Source organism: Acanthochromis polyacanthus, chromosome 17 (assembly GCF_021347895.1).
Source record: "Acanthochromis polyacanthus isolate Apoly-LR-REF ecotype Palm Island chromosome 17, KAUST_Apoly_ChrSc, whole genome shotgun sequence".
Lineage (NCBI taxonomy): Eukaryota > Metazoa > Chordata > Actinopteri > Pomacentridae > Acanthochromis > Acanthochromis polyacanthus.
Genome location: NC_067129.1, coordinates 32,152,340 through 32,170,946, shown reverse-complemented (window position 1 = coordinate 32,170,946; position 18,607 = coordinate 32,152,340). Strand labels below are relative to the sequence as shown.

At 40.5% G+C, this 18,607-nt stretch overlaps 1 protein-coding gene and 2 long non-coding RNA genes across 3 annotated transcripts in view; all 3 read right to left on the bottom strand.

The window, feature by feature from the left end:
- The window catches only part of LOC110972118 (GTPase IMAP family member 8-like), a 323,852-nt gene that overhangs the window by 69,771 nt on the left and 235,474 nt on the right, over positions 1-18,607 (bottom strand). The gene's annotated exons all lie outside the window — the stretch shown is intronic.
- Positions 5,385-6,038, bottom strand: LOC127530467 (uncharacterized). Its single transcript, XR_007937037.1, has 2 exons — positions 5,891-6,038; positions 5,385-5,807 (listed from the first exon to the last, which is right to left on the bottom strand). It is a non-coding gene; the product is annotated as an uncharacterized LOC127530467 (long non-coding RNA).
- On the bottom strand, positions 16,199-16,852 carry LOC127530465 (uncharacterized). Its single transcript, XR_007937035.1, has 2 exons — positions 16,705-16,852; positions 16,199-16,621 (listed from the first exon to the last, which is right to left on the bottom strand). It is a non-coding gene; the product is annotated as an uncharacterized LOC127530465 (long non-coding RNA).

The following is an 18,607-nucleotide window of genomic DNA, read 5'->3' as shown; positions in this document are numbered from 1 at the left end:
CAGTACAACACGTTTATGTTTTGCTGGCTGCATGACAGTTCAGTTGTCTTTGGTTGTTTTGTCTCTTTGTAGTTTGTTTTGTGTTTCTTGGTAGTACTTTGTAGGTATTCATGTTTATAATAGTTTTGTTTCTATTTGTTGTCATTTTCTATATCTTTGTAGTGATTTGTTGTTATTTTGTGTCTCATTTTGTTTTTATTTGTGGTTGTTTATTGTCTCTTGTGGTCATTTTTGTGTTCCTTTGTAGTTATTTGGTGTCTGCTTGTTATTTTCACTGTTATTTTCAACCATCTCATTGATTTACAGTCTGCAATAATAATAAAATATTGATCCCAACATCAGTAAGACATTATTTTGAAGTGTGGACATATTTCCATTTTCAGACTCTATATTTGTACTAGAATGTCCAATGTCAGAGAACTGGAATTACAGAACAATCTATAGCTTGTATAGTTCAACAACCGTGTCTTTTGTTGTTATTTTGTGTCTCTTCATAGTTATTTTGTGTCTCTTTGTAGTTATTTTGATTTTCTTTGCAATTATCTTCAATACTTTACTCCTTTGCAGTTATTTTCAATACTTGATAAGGATGAAGCTGGTATCAAACCTGAAACTTTACTTCTTGAAGGCACAAACTGAGTCATTGCAGCCACCAGAAACTCAGCATGTTTGATCGTGTTCTGGGTTCTCCACATAAATCTTTCTGCTGTTAAGGTGAATTATCACTACAAGGCAACAGAGTCCCAGTTCAGAGAAATTAAGATAAGATAAGATAATTGTAGTAGTTCTTAGAATTAGCGTCTGTTAATGCTAGCACATGCTAACGTGAGCATGCTAATATTACCTCACAGCCAAACAGAAATTGTCTTAATTCATTCTCTGTACTTCTGTAAACCACAAACACCCCAATAGTGTGAGTTTTTGATGTGAAAAAAATTCTTTCTGTGGGTTGTCGTGGCCGAGTGGTGATAGACTAGAAATCCATTGGGGTTTCTCTGTACAGGTTTGAATCCTTCCAACAACGTGGGAAGTTGGTCACGAGTAGCGACCACAAACTGAGAGCACAGATAAGAAATAACATGGAAGCCTCACACGCGTAACTATGATGAGCTAAGAATCATAAATGAACCTCCCTGTTGGCTGTTTGAGGAAGTCAGAGCTGCAGGAAACTCCCTGTGAATCCAGTAATCTCAGTAGAACCAGTTTTTGCCAAACTCGTCAAACAGTGTCTTCTCAATAAAAATCAAGCAGCATCGTTTCACAGAAACAACATTTCTGTTTCTTTGTATCAGACAGTAAACATGTTTATTTCTGCTCTAAGGCTGGACATTTAACATGGAGGTCTGTGAGGATTGATTCTTTTTGGATCCAACCTCAAGGAGAGTTTCCTGATTGAGTTTTTATAGAACAGTTTTTTTTCTTTATTGATTATTCTCTGTGACTTTCCAGGTTCAAGTATTTACAGAGGAAGACATTTAAAAACATGAACAGTTTAGGAACACAAAGCAAACATATCAACAGTACTGAGCCCCGATGTGAAAAAATGAAAGCGCAAATGCAAAACAAAAAATAGGTAATTTCAAATGTTCAAGTAAGTAAAAGAGATAGACTCATGTAAAGCAGATCAAAATTCAGAACAGGAAATTACCACATTTATATAATTGGAAAAACTGAGATGCAGCTAACAAAAAGCAACTAGATTAGATTTAACTTTATTATCATTGCACAGAGTTCAAATAATATGACAAAAAAATGCAGTTTTTCTAATCTGAGGTGCAATCAAGAAGAAAAAAGTTCATCATATGAAGTCAGAGTAAACAGCATCCAGTCTGATAAAACACAGATATGAACATAAACACAGATCTGAGAACAGATGTATCAGTGTGACGATTATTAATGGTAAATAATGAATCATAACAAACTCTGTGAACCCCAAACTAAAAATAAAACCTCTCTTTAAAGCTGTGATATGAAATTAGCAAAACATGTCTACTCTTGTTATGTAATTGTAGACAAAATAGAAATATGTAAATACATCTGGAGTCACTGCCATAGAGAAGGAATGCAGAAAGTTATAAATAAGAAATAAATTAAATAAATAGAAACTTGTGTGAATTCAATTCACTCCTGTTAATGAAAATATTCATTAAAACGACTAAACTTCATGTCTTTAAAACATTTCAACTTCGTAGACATCGTACATCGTAAACCTAAGTTACTACTGATCACACAAACATAATTATAATTATTTACTGCATTGTAGTTATGAAGCTGTGATCGGCTCATTGTGGTCACATGACATCCTCCAACTTCCTGTTCAGTGTCATGGACAGTATCTCTGCCTGTCATGTGGAAGACTGGGGTTTGATCCCCTGATGGGCAGTTGCTATTATCAATAATATGCCGTTTTTATTACCTCCACCAAGTGGGAGTTAATGTTTTGGCCGCTTTGCTTCACTGTGAAACAGCACAGCTTGATGTTCAGTTCCCGTCTCTTCACAGATAACAGAGGACACTCTTGTTTTTAGTTTTTCTGGTCTTTATAAAACTGACTACACCTACAATGTCAGTCATAACCTCACTTAATTCAGAGGAAAGGTGTCTTGATGCCAGTGCTTCTCTGTGTATAACACAGTGTGTCCACCATCACTGCAAACACCAATGTAGTTCTCCCACTTTAGATCATTCTCAGTCAGGAAGCAGTCCAATATTTTGAATAGCTCTTCAGCTGTGGCTCTGTCTCCGACATTAGAATCAGAACGGCTTTATTGTCATCGTACATGGCATGACGAAAATATAAATAGCTTCCGCTGGTCAGTGCACAACAACAAGCAATAAGAAATAAAATATCAACATTAAATAATAGAATCAAATGTACATATATATACCGATATATACAATATGTGAGGTAAATGAAATGGAATGAGAACCAGTAGAGTATGAATATGTTAGGACATTGTATGAAAGCAGCAAAAAGTAACATTCAGGTAGACATGTGTTTGGAGTTTAGGAGTCTGATGGACCATGGATAGAAACTGTTCCTCAGCCTGTTTGTCCTGCATTTTGAGGATCTCAGTCTCTTCCCTGATGGCAGCAGACTGAACAGTTTCTGGCCAGGGTGTGCGCTGTCTGCCCAGATCTTTTTTGCTCTGCTGATGCAGCGGGAGGATGCGATGTTCTCCAGAGGGGGCAGAGGGCAGCCGATGATTTTCTCTGATGTCCTGATGACCCTCTGCAGAGCCTTCCTGTCTGTGAACCAGACAGTCACACAGTAGGTCAGCACAGACTCTATGGTGTTCCGGTAGAAGGACACCTGCAGTCTCTCTTCCAAGTGGTTCCTCCTCAGCACTCTGAGGAAGTGGAGTGTCTGCTGTGTCTTTTTAACCAGTGCTGCTGTGTTGACTGTCCAAGAGAGGTCCTCAGATAAATGAGTCCCCAGGAACTTGAAGGAGGCCACTCTATCCACACAGACTCCGTTGATGGACAGTGGAGCATGGACAGACCTATGCCTCCTGAAATCAATGACCATCTCTTTGGTCTTCTTGGTGTTCAGCTCCAGGTTGTTCCTGAAACACCACCCACCCTGCCAACTCCTGTATTTCCTTCCTTTCATCACCCCCCGAGATGAGACCAACCACAGTGGTGTCATCGGTGAACCTAATGATGGTGTTGGAGGGCTGGATGGGTGTACAGTCATATGTGTAGAGGGTGTACAGGAGGGGGCTCAGTACACAGCCGTGGGACATAATTACAAAAAAGTACATCCTCACACAGGGAGTCTGTCATGCTAAAACGTACATAAGCAATGAACAAGCAGTCTTTGTTGCTGTCAGATGCTTCATCGAATTGTAAGGCAAAACGTTTGTCTCTGAGTTTATCTACCAGATGTTCCTGAAGATCGTTAGTGATGTCATTTATACATCTGGACACAGAGTCTTTGGACAGAGGGATTGTTTTTATTTTTGTGGCACTTGCGTCATCCAGCATGACAGAGACCATGGGCCTATTTCACGAAGCAGGTTCAAGAAACTCTAAGTTTCTTCTGCGACTCTGAGTTGATCTACTCTGAGATAGAAAACTCTGAGTTTTCGGTTTCACAACGGCTGATTTGACTTGGGTTAATCAACTCGGAGTAGTTTGACCTGGAGTTACGCGCGTGCACCGCAAGTCTGAAAAGACAGCATCAATGGAACCCCGATTCGACGAGTCACCATGGAAACGGGGAAGCGAAAGGCTGCGTTTTTGAAATGGAAGTTTTTAATGCGCTCATATGGCGAGTTTGAACACGTTTTTAGAAAGAAGTGCAACACCGCTGCAGCTGCAAAAGAGAGAGAGACGGCGTAGAGAACACTGCTGCCCGGATCAATGCGTAAGTTTAAATGTAGTCCTTTGTAATCGTAATAATATTACAGGGAATAACTGTCTGAATGGCAGCCTAGTAAGTTATTTCATTTAGGTGAAATCCCGACGGGGCAGCAGCTTAAGATGAAATATAAAAACACTGTTCAAACAGGTCAGACCTCGGCATTATCTCATGGAGGTACTTCATGTTGATCATGTTTTACATTGTAAAGTCGCCTAAATATTAAGTGGCTGTTTGACTGTGCAGTTGTTTTATCCACACATAGCCTAAATGTCTGCATCCATATCATGTCCTGCTAAATAATTAAGCCTATTTAAACTAACATAGACTTCTGCTCAGCCAACAGAAAGAAAGTAGATGCCTGTAAAACGGTGGTATAAAATGTCATGGATGCATATATATATATATATATATATATATATATATATGTATGTATATATATATATATATACCTTGTAATTGTAAGTAGGCAACACTCCAAAGATTTATCCAAATGGTAGTTTAAGTTTACTGAAACATGTCACTGATCTAGGATGAAGAGGATGAAACTGTGTCTGCTGCCTTTACAGAGGGGGATCCAGAAAGGCATACAGAGGTATGTTACTGAAAGTTCTCTTCTCATTCAGATTTTGGGTGGAATATAGAGTGTGACATTTAGCCTACACTGAAGTATTGCACATTCTCATCCTTTTTAACAGAGCATGGCTGGACAGCAGCAGGATGGTCCCTCAGCTTCCACTGCAGTGAGATGGATGTTCAGGAAACACCAGAGCTTCATTCTGTGGAATTCATGTGCAACTGTATAATTTAATGTCCTCTATGCATTCCCAGTTATCAGTAAAACGGATTTACAAACTGCATTTGCTGAGAAAAATCCAAAAAACAGATTAGGAGGACAGATCTGGAAATTGAACTACTGGAGCACAAGTTAGAGGTGGTGATGGTCACAGGTGAATTATGTTAACTACTGGAACATGAACTGAACTATCTCTTTTATTTGTAGGAAATAAAGAAGACCAAATGAAATGTGTATCATGTCTTTATTTGCTGTGGTGGTGATGATGGTGACTTAAACTCTAAAGTGATTATTGCATACGGTGTCTCTGACTGCTCTGCTGTCCTGGATAGCTGCAGGTGGATGGGCTCATCATCTGGGTCTTCAGTTTGTAGGGCAGGGTGTTGCTCTCCTCTAATGGTGGTAATATTATGAAGAACAACACATGCCACAGTAATATCACAGGCCCTCTCAGGGGTCACCCTGAGGAGACGTAGGCTCTGGAAACGGGCTTTCAGCAGGCCTATGGTCATCTCCACCCGGGCTCTGGTCCTGCAGTGAGCCCGGTAGAAGTTCTGTTGGGGGCCTGGTTCAGGGTCAGGGTATGAGGTCATCAGCCTGGGTTGGCATGGTAACCCCTGTCACCCAGCAGAAGGCCATCAAACTCTCCTGTAATGTATAGTGGATACATCAGAGTATATTAAAGGAGGGAGACAAGAGAATTCTATTGTGAAAATCTTTAGGCTGCTGACCACGCTGCAGTCTGTTGCTCAGGTTAGACTCTCCATAAATCCTGGAGTCATGAACAGACCCAGACCACGTGGCCTCCACATTAGAAATGATGTATGCAGCATCACATATGATCTGGACAGTGCAGAGAATGACAGATGTTGAACTATGATGCAGTCTTCAACATTTAGAAACAGTAGTCAATCTACCTGTAGCCTACCTGCACATTTATGCTGTGAATGGACTTCCTGTTCATGATGTGAGGGAGCTGTGATGGGGATGTGTGGGCATCTATGCAGCCAGTCACACTGGGAAATCCTAAAAGAAATTAAAATGACTAATCCCAGTCTGAGGCTGCAGCACAATGTCATTAACAGAATATGATTTAAAATGAATTTAACAGATCTCTACATCATTCACCTGCAATCCTATGGATCCTCCTTGATGCTCTGACAGGTTTATGTCCACAATGATGAGTAAAAGTCGTTTCAGAACCAGGAAAACTTTTCTGACTGTCCTGCATACAGTTGTCTTACTGTAGTGCTCTGCATCTCCGACATTATATAAAACTTTCATTTGCAAAGAACCGCAGTGAAACACACAACATCTGCTGGATGTGAGAGCATGACTGCGGCTGGTAATGTAAATGTAAGGACGGATTAGGTTGTTTATGTAGATTATGGACTTGAAACGATTACGAAACGGTACCGCTCACACCGATAATTGTCCGGAAATGCGAGAACATTTATGCGCGGTCTGATAACAATCTACCGACGAATATTTAATTATCTGTGCAGTAACGCTGCTCCTTTATCCACTGGATCGTTAATAAAAGCTGTTCTACGCCAAAACTCGCTCGCTTACTGACTGAATGAATGAGGAAATGAAACAGCGTGTGTGGCTGAAAGAGGGCGGAGACGGAGAGAAACTCGAGGTTTTCTCAGATAAACCTGCTAGCGAGCAGGTTAGAGTCATAGAGTCTGTTACTGCGGTAACTGACCGAGAGTTGAAGTTACCCCTCTTTGTGAAACAGGCTCGAGTTACCCCGCATTCCCCGGTTAGAGTTACCTCGCTTCGTGAAACGGAAAACTCTGAGTTTCCCTCATTTCAGGGTTAACAAACTCAGAGTTTTCACTAAACCTGCTTCGTGAAGTAGGCCCGAGCTCCTCAGACTTTCGCACTGCAATGTTTGTATCTGAGTCTAATCAGTGGATCAAGTGGGTTCTATTTAAATTTGGCTCAGAGGAGTCACCAGTTCACCACCAATCACTCATAAAAAGTTCAGACTCTACTAAGAAAATTTGATGAGCTTGATAATTCCAGTTGCTGTATGTGTTTTTGACCCAGCAGATTTTGTCATAGACAGCAAATCTTTAATAAATCTATGAAAGAACTGAAATGCATACTTGTTTTTTGTGACAAAGACGCATGTGTTATTGATTCTATCATGGAAAATTCAGACTTCTAGGAGTCATTAGAAACTCAATTCAATTCAATTTTATATATATAGCGTCAATTACAGTCAAATCGTCTCAAGACGCTTTACAGAACCCAAATGCCTGACCCCCAGAGCAAGCCCAAAGGCAACAGTGGCAAGGAAAAACACCCTTTTAACAGGGAAGAAACCTCGAGCAGAACCCGGCTCTATATAGGGGGGACCCATCTGCCTGCTGGCCGGGCGGGTTGAGAGGGACAGAGGAGGGCAAGGGGGAGGGATGGGAGGAGAGGGAGGGGTGGGAAAGCAAGGAAAACACAACACACATTTGGATACATGCATGACAGGATATGTGACACAGACAAAGTATAAGCTAACATTGAAAACTGACTCATAGTTTACTCTTATGATGTACGGCTCTGACATTAAACATACTCCATATATAGCTAGCAGTAAAATTCAAACAGTATGTAAGTTAGCATAACAAGTATAGTGAAGGCGATGCAGAGTTGACTGGTGGAAAAGGGGAGTTGGAAGCGGAGGGCTGGAGGAAGGTCAGCAGCAGCATCCCACAGTGGAAATGGTGGAGACTGGACCAGTTGGTGGAACATCAACCGCAGATCTGAAGCGTCCAGCTCTGGGACCAGGGACACTCGGAGAAATAGCACAAGACTGGCATGATATTCTACAACTGTGGTGATGATCCTGAGACAGAGAGATCTAATACAAGGAATACAACAACAGCTACACAACAATACCACCATATTTATTCAGGTGTAATAATCAGTGTGTTTTACCCCTCTTTTAGTCACTGGCAGCTCCCGTCTCCCCAGCAGTTCCCAAAGCAGAAAACCCGTGACAATAACTCCACAAGTGATTAAAAAAACAAGTGCATCTCCTTCCTCTCCACCCCTGGAAGGCCTCCATTATTCTGCAAAAAGCAAACTTTCCAGAACTCTGCACTTATGCACACTTTGTATTTAGAAGACAACCTTCTCCCAGAGAGCTTAAAACCTTCTTTAATTGATTACAGAGTCACTTTCCATGGAGCAGTGGTTCACTAATCTCCCTCCTTTCCTTCAATAATGTTCTGAAGCAGACAATGTAACATGTCCGCAGCCAATTCGTCATCAGTGCGTTCTCTGCCATGGTCTCTTTCAATTTGTCTGTGTTCCATCAGGAGCTAATCAATGGTGTCAATGTGTGTGCGGTAGGTCTGATGTGATGCAGGAAACGCAACTTTTGACTTTTGTCATTGTCAGAAACAAACTCCTCCTCAGGGGTAACTCCAAGAGACCTCAAATTTGGCAAGTACATACAGCAGGCCTTAGTGAAGAAAAGTTATCAAAATGTTCCACAAAAGTCAGAGGGCGTGGCCAGAATTTTGATGCTTTGTGATGAAACATCAACTGCCGTGTAAAAGCCCTGTACATGCTCCAATCTGCCTCAAACGTTAAAAGTTTGTTGAGAGCCTTGCCCTGATCACATCCATATATCAAAATACATTCACAGCATGGACCATAGCCTCCTAGCAGCATTTTTAGCAAAAAGCCCTCTCAACAAGTTTAACCTACATTTATGAAATTTGGTGCATATGTAGCACATCAGGGCCAACAAGAAAGCCTCCTGGACCCATACTCTAAACCCAACAGGAAGTCCGCCACTTTGAATTAAGTGTTAGATTTTGGGTGTTTTTGGTCATTTTCAGTGGTTAATTCCTCACAGGCCTCAAACTTGGACAGTATATACAACATACCTTAGTGATAAAAAGTTTTCAAAATCATCTGCAAAATTCAAAGGGCGGGGCGATTGCGGCCCCCTGAACTTTGATGCATTGCCAGGAAAGAAGAAGTGTTTTGTAAATCTCTTGTACATGCTGCAATCTGCCCCAAACTTCATATGATTAATCAGAGTTCTGCCCCGATAATGTCCATATCAAAATACACATTCACAGTCATAGTGCCACCTGGGGGCAACCTGAGATGACATGTTTTGCACTTTGATTTACTATTCTTAGTGAGTTGCCAGTATTCATGATTCTTTCATGGTTTTTACACTAACTTTCACTTATTTCTGCCTTTTTATCCTCACTCCCAGCATGTTACAACCCCTTTACACTTCCTCCTAGTGCATTTTCATGTCTATATCATGGCTCCCACTATGTTTTAGATATTCTTCTTATATTGGCTCCTGCTATGTTGCAGTCTATTCAAACTGGCTCCCAGTATGTTTCAGCATCTCTACACTGGCTCCAATATATTTTATCCTCTTTTAAATACCAATTTGATCTTTTTTGTCTCTCTCTCTAAAACATGTTTGTTTCATTTTGCCTCCTTATGAAGCACGTTGAAACTCAGAAAACTGCTCCATGTTAGCACATACTGTTGCTACAAACTTGGCAAGATAATCCTTGAACTATGTCTGCGATGTCTCCACACCTTCACTTTGATGTCACACCCCGAGGTTCGCTGCACCTCGACATGCTCCACGTCCCGATGTGCGTTGGTGTGCGAGGACCCGTTCAACCTGCTTGTAGCTTTAATTCTTCTTTTCTTTTCTTTCTGGCTGTTGTCTACCTGCTTTACAACTTTGGAGTTTCACTGAGGTGTTGCCAACAATGCAGAGATGAGCCAGATTATTCCTGTAGCAACATTTCAAACTTTTTGTACCTACTAACTATGTTTTTGCTGCACTTTTTGCTTGCATTTTAGCCGAGTTTAGCCTGCTAATCTACCATTGTTGATTATGTTTTGTATCATTAATACAAGTCTAAAACTGATTCAAATGATCAAATTAACACTGTGAAGTAAAGACTACTGTTAATGTGCAGCTCTTTTCATGATTTCAAGGTAAAATGCTGATTGTTCTTCAGGTTTCAACTTTGCAGATGTGGAAATTCAACACATTGATTTCTGATACTCGTGTTTTTGGTGGTTTTTAGTTGTTGCTCAAATAAAAAAAGGCATTGAGCACTGCTGGTAATTGTTACAGGTAATTTTGTAACATTTTCTAACATTGTATGGACAAAGTAATAATGAATCAATTAATGGAGAAAATGGTTTGTATTACAGATGCTATCAACAGCATGTTTTGTTCATTTTATTTAGTTGTTAGCCTTGGATGATGAGGTCCAGTTACCAGGAGCACTAGTCTGTTTAGACTGTGCAGACATCAACATTCAGGTTTAAGTGCTGACCGCTGAAAGAATGTTCTTCATGTCCTCTCCTGTTTTTCCGTGTCTTCATTAGCATGTTTAGATGAGAATGTTGATCAAAAGACAAATATAAAGTCTCTGCTGTAAGGAACATGTAGTGATGCTCTGCTGCTGTGGGGAGGAGAGTTTTATCTCCACCAGCCCAAAGGTAATTCAAACCACGCCCAGTACATGAAATTTCCAGAAGTTCAGGCTCTTCTGGAAACAGAAATGAAACTTAAAGTGAACACACACACAACAGATGGTTTTAAATCTTTGTACAAAGTGAGATTCTTCTAAACACTTTAATCCAATAAAGATGATGCAGATTTCACAGTACAACACGTTTATGTTTTGCTGGCTGCATGACAGTTCAGTTGTCTTTGGTTGTTTTGTCTCTTTGTAGTTTGTTTTGTGTTTCTTGGTAGTACTTTTGTAGGTATTCATGTTTATAATAGTTTTGTTTCTATTTGTTGTCATTTTCTATATCTTTGTAGTGATTTGTTGTTATTTTGTGTCTCATTTTGTTTTTATTTGTGGTTGTTTATTGTCTCTTGTGGTCATTTTTGTGTTCCTTTGTAGTTATTTGGTGTCTGCTTGTTATTTTCACTGTTATTTTCAACCATCTCATTGATTTACAGTCTGCAATAATAATAAAATATTGATCCCAACATCAGTAAGACATTATTTTGAAGTGTGGACATATTTCCATTTTCAGACTCTATATTTGTACTAGAATGTCCAATGTCAGAGAACTGGAATTACAGAACAATCTATAGCTTGTATAGTTCAACAACCGTGTCTTTTGTTGTTATTTTGTGTCTCTTCATAGTTATTTTGTGTCTCTTTGTAGTTATTTTGATTTTCTTTGCAATTATCTTCATTACTTTACTCCTTTGCAGTTATTTTCAATACTTGATAAGGATGAAGCTGGTATCAAACCTGAAACTTTACTTCTTGAAGGCACAAACTGAGTCATTGCAGCCACCAGAAACTCAGCATGTTTGATCGTGTTCTGGGTTCTCCACATAAATCTTTCTGCTGTTAAGGTGAATTATCACTACAAGGCAACAGAGTCCCAGTTCAGAGAAATTAAGATAAGATAAGATAATTGTAGTAGTTCTTAGAATTAGCGTCTGTTAATGCTAGCACATGCTAACGTGAGCATGCTAATATTACCTCACAGCCAAACAGAAATTGTCTTAATTCATTCTCTGTACTTCTGTAAACCACAAACACCCCAATAGTGTGAGTTTTTGATGTGAAAAAAATTCTTTCTGTGGGTTGTCGTGGCCGGGGTTGGGGTTTCTCTGTACAGGTTTGAATCCTTCCAACAACGTGGGAAGTTGGTCACGAGTAGCGACCACAAACTGAGAGCACAGATAAGAAATAACATGGAAGCCTCACACGCGTAACTATGATGAGCTAAGAATCATAAATGAACCTCCCTGTTGGCTGTTTGAGGAAGTCAGAGCTGCAGGAAACTCCCTGTGAATCCAGTAATCTCAGTAGAACCAGTTTTTGCCAAACTCGTCAAACAGTGTCTTCTCAATAAAAATCAAGCAGCATCGTTTCACAGAAACAACATTTCTGTTTCTTTGTATCAGACAGTAAACATGTTTATTTCTGCTCTAAGGCTGGACATTTAACATGGAGGTCTGTGAGGATTGATTCTTTTTGGATCCAACCTCAAGGAGAGTTTCCTGATTGAGTTTTTATAGAACAGTTTTTTTTCTTTATTGATTATTCTCTGTGACTTTCCAGGGTCAAGTATTTACAGAGGAAGACATTTAAAAACATGAACAGTTTAGGAACACAAAGCAAACATATCAACAGTACTGAGCCCCGATGTGAAAAAATGAAAGCGCAAATGCAAAACAAAAAAATAGGTAATTTCAAATGTTCAAGTAAGTAAAAGAGATAGACTCATGTAAAGCAGATCAAAATTCAGAACAGGAAATTACCACATTTATATAATTGGAAAAACTGAGATGCAGCTAACAAAAAGCAACTAGATTAGATTTAACTTTATTATCATTGCACAGAGTTCAAATAATATGACAAAAAAATGCAGTTTTTCTAATCTGAGGTGCAATCAAGAAGAAAAAAGTTCATCATATGAAGTCAGAGTAAACAGCATCCAGTCTGATAAAACACAGATATGAACATAAACACAGATCTGAGAACAGATGTATCAGTGTGACGATTATTAATGGTAAATAATGAATCATAACAAACTCTGTGAACCCCAAACTAAAAATAAAACCTCTCTTTAAAGCTGTGATATGAAATTAGCAAAACATGTCTACTCTTGTTATGTAATTGTAGACAAAATAGAAATATGTAAATACATCTGGAGTCACTGCCATAGAGAAGGAATGCAGAAAGTTATAAATAAGAAATAAATTAAATAAATAGAAACTTGTGTGAATTCAATTCACTCCTGTTAATGAAAATATTCATTAAAACGACTAAACTTCATGTCTTTAAAACATTTCAACTTCGTAGACATCGTACATCGTAAACCTAAGTTACTACTGATCACACAAACATAATTATAATTATTTACTGCATTGTAGTTATGAAGCTGTGATCGGCTCATTGTGGTCACATGACATCCTCCAACTTCCTGTTCAGTGTCATGGACAGTATCTCTGCCTGTCATGTGGAAGACTGGGGTTTGATCCCCTGATGGGCAGTTGCTATTATCAATAATATGCCGTTTTTATTACCTCCACCAAGTGGGAGTTAATGTTTTTGGCCGCTTTGCTTCACTGTGAAACAGCACAGCTTGATGTTCAGTTCCCGTCTCTTCACAGATAACAGAGGACACTCTTGTTTTTAGTTTTTCTGGTCTTTATAAAACTGACTACACCTACAATGTCAGTCATAACCTCACTTAATTCAGAGGAAAGGTGTCTTGATGCCAGTGCTTCTCTGTGTATAACACAGTGTGTCCACCATCACTGCAAACACCAATGTAGTTCTCCCACTTTAGATCATTCTCAGTCAGGAAGCAGTCCAATATTTTGAATAGCTCTTCAGCTGTGGCTCTGTCTCCGACATTAGAATCAGAACGGCTTTATTGTCATCGTACATGGCATGACGAAAATATAAATAGCTTCCGCTGGTCAGTGCACAACAACAAGCAATAAGAAATAAAATATCAACATTAAATAATAGAATCAAATGTACATATATATACCGATATATACAATATGTGAGGTAAATGAAATGGAATGAGAACCAGTAGAGTATGAATATGTTAGGACATTGTATGAAAGCAGCAAAAAGTAACATTCAGGTAGACATGTGTTTGGAGTTTAGGAGTCTGATGGACCATGGATAGAAACTGTTCCTCAGCCTGTTTGTCCTGCATTTTGAGGATCTCAGTCTCTTCCCTGATGGCAGCAGACTGAACAGTTTCTGGCCAGGGTGTGCGCTGTCTGCCCAGATCTTTTTTGCTCTGCTGATGCAGCGGGAGGATGCGATGTTCTCCAGAGGGGGCAGAGGGCAGCCGATGATTTTCTCTGATGTCCTGATGACCCTCTGCAGAGCCTTCCTGTCTGTGAACCAGACAGTCACACAGTAGGTCAGCACAGACTCTATGGTGTTCCGGTAGAAGGACACCTGCAGTCTCTCTTCCAAGTGGTTCCTCCTCAGCACTCTGAGGAAGTGGAGTGTCTGCTGTGTCTTTTTAACCAGTGCTGCTGTGTTGACTGTCCAAGAGAGGTCCTCAGATAAATGAGTCCCCAGGAACTTGAAGGAGGCCACTCTATCCACACAGACTCCGTTGATGGACAGTGGAGCATGGACAGACCTATGCCTCCTGAAATCAATGACCATCTCTTTGGTCTTCTTGGTGTTCAGCTCCAGGTTGTTCCTGAAACACCACCCACCCTGCCAACTCCTGTATTTCCTTCCTTTCATCACCCCCCGAGATGAGACCAACCACAGTGGTGTCATCGGTGAACCTAATGATGGTGTTGGAGGGCTGGATGGGTGTACAGTCATATGTGTAGAGGGTGTACAGGAGGGGGCTCAGTACACAGCCGTGGGACATAATTACAAAAAAGTACATCCTCACACAGGGAGTCTGTCATGCTAAACGTACATAAGCAATGAACAAGCAGTCTTTGTTGCTGTCAGATGCTTCATCGAATTGTAAGGCAAAACGTTTGTCTCTGAGTTTATCTACCAGATGTTCCTGAAGATCGTTAGTGATGTCATTTATACATCTGGACACAGAGTCTTTGGACAGAGGGATTGTTTTTATTTTTGTGGCACTTGCGTCATCCAGCATGACAGAGACCATGGGCCTATTTCACGAAGCAGGTTCAAGAAACTCTAAGTTTCTTCTGCGACTCTGAGTTGATCTACTCTGAGATAGAAAACTCTGAGTTTCGGTTTCACAACGGCTGATTTGACTTGGGTTAATCAACTCGGAGTAGTTTGACCTGGAGTTACGCGCGTGCACCGCAAGTCTGAAAAGACAGCATCAATGGAACCCCGATTCGACGAGTCACCATGGAAACGGGGAAGCGAAAGGCTGCGTTTTTGAAATGGAAGTTTTTAATGCGCTCATATGGCGAGTTTGAACACGTTTTTAGAAAGAAGTGCAACACCGCTGCAGCTGCAAAAGAGAGAGAGACGGCGTAGAGAACACTGCTGCCCGGATCAATGCGTAAGTTTAAATGTAGTCCTTTGTAATCGTAATAATATTACAGGGAATAACTGTCTGAATGGCAGCCTAGTAAGTTATTTCATTTAGGTGAAATCCCGACGGGGCAGCAGCTTAAGATGAAATATAAAAACACTGTTCAAACAGGTCAGACCTCGGCATTATCTCATGGAGGTACTTCATGTTGATCATGTTTTACATTGTAAAGTCGCCTAAATATTAAGTGGCTGTTTGACTGTGCAGTTGTTTTATCCACACATAGCCTAAATGTCTGCATCCATATCATGTCCTGCTAAATAATTAAGCCTATTTAAACTAACATAGACTTCTGCTCAGCCAACAGAAAGAAAGTAGATGCCTGTAAAACGGTGGTATAAAAGGTCATGGATGCATATATATATATATATATATATATATATATATATATATGTATGTATATATATATATATATACCTTGTAATTGTAAGTAGGCAACACTCCAAAGATTTATCCAAATGGTAGTTTAAGTTTACTGAAACATGTCACTGATCTAGGATGAAGAGGATGAAACTGTGTCTGCTGCCTTTACAGAGGGGGATCCAGAAAGGCATACAGAGGTATGTTACTGAAAGTTCTCTTCTCATTCAGATTTTGGGTGGAATATAGAGTGTGACATTTAGCCTACACTGAAGTATTGCACATTCTCATCCTTTTTAACAGAGCATGGCTGGACAGCAGCAGGATGGTCCCTCAGCTTCCACTGCAGTGAGATGGATGTTCAGGAAACACCAGAGCTTCATTCTGTGGAATTCATGTGCAACTGTATAATTTAATGTCCTCTATGCATTCCCAGTTATCAGTAAAACGGATTTACAAACTGCATTTGCTGAGAAAAATCCAAAAAACAGATTAGGAGGACAGATCTGGAAATTGAACTACTGGAGCACAAGTTAGAGGTGGTGATGGTCACAGGTGAATTATGTTAACTACTGGAACATGAACTGAACTATCTCTTTTATTTGTAGGAAATAAAGAAGACCAAATGAAATGTGTATCATGTCTTTATTTGCTGTGGTGGTGATGATGGTGACTTAAACTCTAAAGTGATTATTGCATACGGTGTCTCTGACTGCTCTGCTGTCCTGGATAGCTGCAGGTGGATGGGCTCATCATCTGGGTCTTCAGTTTGTAGGGCAGGGTGTTGCTCTCCTCTAATGGTGGTAATATTATGAAGAACAACACATGCCACAGTAATATCACAGGCCCTCTCAGGGGTCACCCTGAGGAGACGTAGGCTCTGGAAACGGGCTTTCAGCAGGCCTATGGTCATCTCCACCCGGGCTCTGGTCCTGCAGTGAGCCCGGTAGAAGTTCTGTTGGGGGCCTGGTTCAGGGTCAGGGTATGAGGTCATCAGCCTGGGTTGGCATGGTAACCCCTGTCACCCAGCAGAAGGCCATCAAACTCTCCTGTAATGTATAGTGGATACATCAGAGTATATTAAAGGAGGGAGACAAGAGAATTCTATTGTGAAAATCTTTAGGCTGCTGACCACGCTGCAGTCTGTTGCTCAGGTTAGACTCTCCATAAATCCTGGAGTCATGAACAGACCCAGACCACGTGGCCTCCACATTAGAAATGATGTATGCAGCATCACATATGATCTGGACAGTGCAGAGAATGACAGATGTTGAACTATGATGCAGTCTTCAACATTTAGAAACAGTAGTCAATCTACCTGTAGCCTACCTGCACATTTATGCTGTGAATGGACTTCCTGTTCATGATGTGAGGGAGCTGTGATGGGGATGTGTGGGCATCTATGCAGCCAGTCACACTGGGAAATCCTAAAAGAAATTAAAATGACTAATCCCAGTCTGAGGCTGCAGCACAATGTCATTAACAGAATATGATTTAAAATGAATTTAACAGATCTCTACATCATTCACCTGCAATCCTATGGATCCTCCTTGATGCTCTGACAGGTTTATGTCCACAATGATGAGTAAAAGTCGTTTCAGAACCAGGAAAACTTTTCTGACTGTCCTGCATACAGTTGTCTTACTGTAGTGCTCTGCATCTCCGACATTATATAAAAACTTTCATTTGCAAAGAACCGCAGTGAAACACACAACATCTGCTGGATGTGAGAGCATGACTGCGGCTGGTAATGTAAATGTAAGGACGGATTAGGTTGTTTATGTAGATTATGGACTTGAAACGATTACGAAACGGTACCGCTCACACCGATAATTGTCCGGAAATGCGAGAACATTTATGCGCGGTCTGATAACAATCTACCGACGAATATTTAATTATCTGTGCAGTAACGCTGCTCCTTTATCCACTGGATCGTTAATAAAAGCTGTTCTACGCCAAAACTCGCTCGCTTACTGACTGAATGAATGAGGAAATGAAACAGCGTGTGTGGCTGAAAGAGGGCGGAGACGGAGAGAAACTCGAGGTTTTCTCAGATAAACCTGCTAGCGAGCAGGTTAGAGTCATAGAGTCTGTTACTGCGGTAACTGACCGAGAGTTGAAGTTACCCCTCTTTGTGAAACAGGCTCGAGTTACCCCGCATTCCCCGGTTAGAGTTACCTCGCTTCGTGAAACGGAAAACTCTGAGTTTCCCTCATTTCAGGGTTAACAAACTCAGAGTTTTCACTAAACCTGCTTCGTGAAGTAGGCCCGAGCTCCTCAGACTTTCGCACTGCAATGTTTGTATCTGAGTCTAATCAGTGGATCAAGTGGGTTCTATTTAAATTTGGCTCAGAGGAGTCACCAGTTCACCACCAATCACTCATAAAAAGTTCAGACTCTACTAAGAAAATTTGATGAGCTTGATAATTCCAGTTGCTGTATGTGTTTTTGACCCAGCAGATTTTGTCATAGACAGCAAATCTTTAATAAATCTATGAAAGAACTGAAATGCATACTTGTTTTTTGTGACAAAGACGCATGTGTTATTGATTCTATCATGGAAAATTCAGACTTCTAGGAGTCATTAGAAACTCAATTCAATTCAATTTTATATATATAGCGTCAATTACAGTCAAATCGTCTCAAGACGCTTTACAGAACCCAAATGCCTGACCCCCAGAGCAAGCCCAAAGGCAACAGTGGCAAGGAAAAACACCCTTTTAACAGGGAAGAAACCTCGAGCAGAACCCGGCTCTATATAGGGGGACCCATCTGCCTGCTGGCCGGGCGGGTTGAGAGGGACAGAGGAGGGCAAGGGGGAGGGATGGGAGGAGAGGGAGGGGTGGGAAAGCAAGGAAAACACAACACACATTTGGATACATGCATGACAGGATATGTGACACAGACAAAGTATAAGCTAACATTGAAAACTGACTCATAGTTTACTCTTATGATGTACGGCTCTGACATTAAACATACTCCATATATAGCTAGCAGTAAAATTCAAACAGTATGTAAGTTAGCATAACAAGTAT